General features: G+C 38.1%; 1 non-coding gene across 1 annotated transcript; it reads right to left on the bottom strand.

Annotated features, from left to right (window-relative positions):
• Positions 1 to 534: 534 nt before the first annotated feature.
• Positions 535 to 642, bottom strand: LOC121245507. The gene has a single exon (XR_005936812.1). It is a non-coding gene; the product is annotated as a small nucleolar RNA R71 (small nucleolar RNA).
• Positions 643 to 3,781: the final 3,139 nt, after the last annotated feature.

Below are 3,781 nucleotides of genomic sequence, written 5' to 3'. Positions count from 1 at the left end.
TTGCATATTCTTTTATTTTCTGTTCTTGTTTGTATGACTGGTTGGACTAGGGACCAAACTTCTCGGTTCGTTAGGACAGAATCACAAGCATCTTATACCTCAGCATCACTTTCTCTTGATCATTTCTGACACTAATAGTACCATGGCTGAAAATGAGAATCATGATCGAGAAGTAGTGAATCAGAATAGGACACTTAGAGATTATTTACAACTGTCAGAACTAGCACACCCTCATGCATAATCCAACCTTTGAATGCAAATGCCTTTATTTCAAACCTGGAATGATTCATTAATTCCAATTTTCATGGCATGGAATCCGAGAATCCTTACCTTCATATCAAAGAGTTTGAAGAGTTTGTTCTACATTCATGGACAGGACATGCACTGAGGAGTTATTAGATTAAAGTTGTTTCATTTTCTTTGAAAGATAAGGCTAAAACTTGGTTAAATGCATTGAGACCTAGAACTATAGGCACATGGCAGGAAATGCAAACTGAATTTTTGAAGAAATTCTTTCCAATACATAGGACAAATGCACTTAAAAGACAAATCATGAACTTTACCCAAAGGATTCTTGAAACTTTTTATAAAAGTTGGGAAAGGTTTCAAAGATCTTTTAAATGCTTGTCCTCATCATGGTTATGAAAATTGGCGTTTGATAAGTTTTTTTTATGAAAGTTTACCAAAAATTTTTGTGTAATGGAGAATTTTTTGACAAAGAGCCTGAGGAAGCATTTGAATATTTTGATTACCTTGCTGAAAATGCTCAATCTTGGGACACAACTGATGTGCATGATAGGTCTAGGCAAGTTGAGTCTGGTCATGGAAAATACACTTTAAAAGAAGATGATGATTTGCGTGCTAAATTAACTTGTTGTCTAGAAAAATGGAAGCTATGGAATTGAAAAAGGTAAATGAAGTGCATGTGTCCATAAAAATTCAGAGAAGTGTAGCATATGTGAGGATCATGGGCATTCAACTAATGAGTGTCCCACGATCCCCGCATTCAAAGAGGTATTGTTGGACCAATCTAATGCTGTAAATATGATACAAAAACCATATTCTGGTCCTTACTCTAATTCTTACAATCCAGGATGGAGAAACCACCCAAATTTTGGGTGGAGGAATGACCAGCAAGTAGCTCCAGCAGCCTTGGCTCCGGGACCCTCTCAACTCACAATTCAAGCACCTCCAATGCAAAAGAAGGGACTTGAGGACGTACAACAATTGTCAAACACCTTGCAGCAGTTTATGCAAGGTCAAGCAACAATCAACAATCAAAACTCTCAAGCGATAAATGACATTCGGAGCACACTTACAAAGATGACTACGGCATGGAGCTCTCAAGAGAAAGGAAAACTTCCTGCACAACCTCAACCCAATCCACAAAGTCAGCCACCACAAGGAGCGGTTGAGAGTTCAAATGTAGGCAAGTGAAGGCGGTCACTACTTTGAGAAATGGTAGGGTGGTGAACATTCCAGCTCAAGTTCAGACAAGGCTGGTAAGGTCTCTAAACCTGTACAAAATGAGGCTGAAAATGGTGAGTTTGAACAAAATGAAACTGAAACTGAAAAGATTTCATGTCCTGTACCTGCTCCTTTTCCTCAAAGATTGGTTCCTCTGCACAAAGACAAACACCAATCTGAAATTTTAGAAATATTCAAGCAAGTTAGGATTAATATCCCTTTGTTGGATGCTATTCAACAAATTCCTACATATGCTAAGTTTCTAAAAGATTTGTGTACGGTTAAAAGGAAATTAAATGTGCAAAAGAAAGCTTTTCTTACTGAGCAGGTCAGTGCCATAATTCAGAGCAATACCCCACCAAAATATAAAATCCCGGTTCACCAACAATTGCTTGTGTTATAGGAAGTTCAAAAATTGGTCAAGCATTGTTAGATCTAGGTTCAAGTGTGAATTTACTGCCTTATAATGTTTATGAGCAACTTGGTTTGGGGGAATTAAAACCAACTCCTATCATTTTACAACTAGCGGACAGGTCTATTAAAATGCCAAGAGGAGTTGTTGAGGATGTCTTGGTTCAAGTGGATAAATTCTTTTATCCCGTTGATTTTGTTGTGTTGGATGTTCACTTGACACCAAAATCTTCTTTTCAAGCACCTGTGATTCTTGGGAGACCTTTTCTTGCTACTTCAAATGCATTAATAAATTGTAGAGTGGTGTTTTAAAGCTGAGTTTTGGGAACATGACCCTTGAACTAAACATTTTCAATATTTGTAGGCAACCTCAAGACTTGGAAGATGTACAAGAAGTGAATTTGTTGGAAAGCATCCTTGAGGAAGAGACTTATTTGGCATACCAGCCCACTAACCTGCTGTTTGAGTTAGAAAATATTTGTGAACTCCTCACTGATGACACCCCCATTGATGTTTCTCATGTTTTTAATGCAGAAAATAAATTGAGACTAAATGGAGGCCAAAGATTGAGCAACTCCCACCGTTGACAGCAAGTTTGAAGCCTTCAGCAAATGAAATCCCAACACTAGAGCTGAAGCCATTGCCAAATGACTTGAAATATGCATTTCTGGGACCGGACAGCACCTTCCCAGTGGTGATTTCAGCCCAACTCTCTCATGATCAAGAAGGAAATTGATGGAAGTCTTAAAGCAGCACAAAGGTGCCATTGGTGGACAATCGCAGATATAAAAGGTATAAATCTCTTGTGTGCACTCATAGGATTTATTTAGAGAAAATGCTAAAGTCTCTAGGGAGATGCAAAGGAGATTAAATCCTACCATGAAAGAGGTGGTAAAAACAGAGGTTTTGAAACTACTTGACGTGGGAATCATCTACCCTATTGCGGACAGCAAGTGGGTAAGTCCCATTCATGTAATTCCAAAAAAATCTGGGCTTACCATTGTGAAAAATGAGAAAGATGAACTGATTCCTACTAGGATTTCTACTGGTTGGCGAATGTGTATAGATTATAGGAAGTTGAATGCCGCCACTAGGAAAGATCATTTCCTTTGCCATTTCTTGATCAAGTGTTAGAAAAAGTTGCGGCCATGATTTCTATTGCTTTCTTGATGGATTTTGGTTTTTACCAAATAGAAATAGCACCTGAAGATCAAGAGAAAACAACTTTTACTTGCCCGTTTGGCACTTTTGCATTTAGAAGAATGCCTTTTGGACTATGTAATGCACCAGCTACTTTCCAAAGATGTATGCTTAGTATTTTCAGCGACATGATTGAAAATGTTTGGAAGTATTCATGGATGATTTTTCTGTTTGGTGTTCTTTTGATGCATGTTGACTAACTTACAAGCTGTTTTAGCCAGGTGTGAAGAGAAGCATTTGCTTCTCAATTGGGAAAAGTGTCATTTCATGGTTCAACAAGGCATAGTTCTTGGTCACATAGTCTCATCACGAGGTATTGAGGTTGATAAAGCTAAGATCGAACTTATCTCCAAGCTTCCTATACCCAAAACAGTAAAAGAAATCAGATCATTTCTTGGGCATGCTGGGTTTTATAGGAGATTCATTCAAAATTTTAGTTCTATCTCTAAGCCCTTGTGTGAGTTACTTATGCATGATGTTGCTTTTGAATGGACCTCTTCTTGTCAAGATGTTTTGATAAGCTGAAAATTTTGCTCACCACAGCCCCTATCATGCAGCCCCGTTTGGTCTATTCCTTTTGAGATAATGTGTGATGCTAGCGATGTAGCCATAGGAGCTGTTCTTGGACAGCGTAGAAATAAGTTCCCACATGTCATTTCTTATGCAAGTAGAACTTAAATGGAGCCCAAAGAAATTATTCTAC

This window comes from Juglans microcarpa x Juglans regia, unplaced genomic scaffold (genome assembly GCF_004785595.1).
Source record: "Juglans microcarpa x Juglans regia isolate MS1-56 unplaced genomic scaffold, Jm3101_v1.0 JmScfU0043, whole genome shotgun sequence".
In the NCBI taxonomy this organism is placed as follows: domain Eukaryota; kingdom Viridiplantae; phylum Streptophyta; class Magnoliopsida; order Fagales; family Juglandaceae; genus Juglans; species Juglans microcarpa x Juglans regia.
This window is presented reverse-complemented; position numbering and strand designations above follow the sequence as displayed.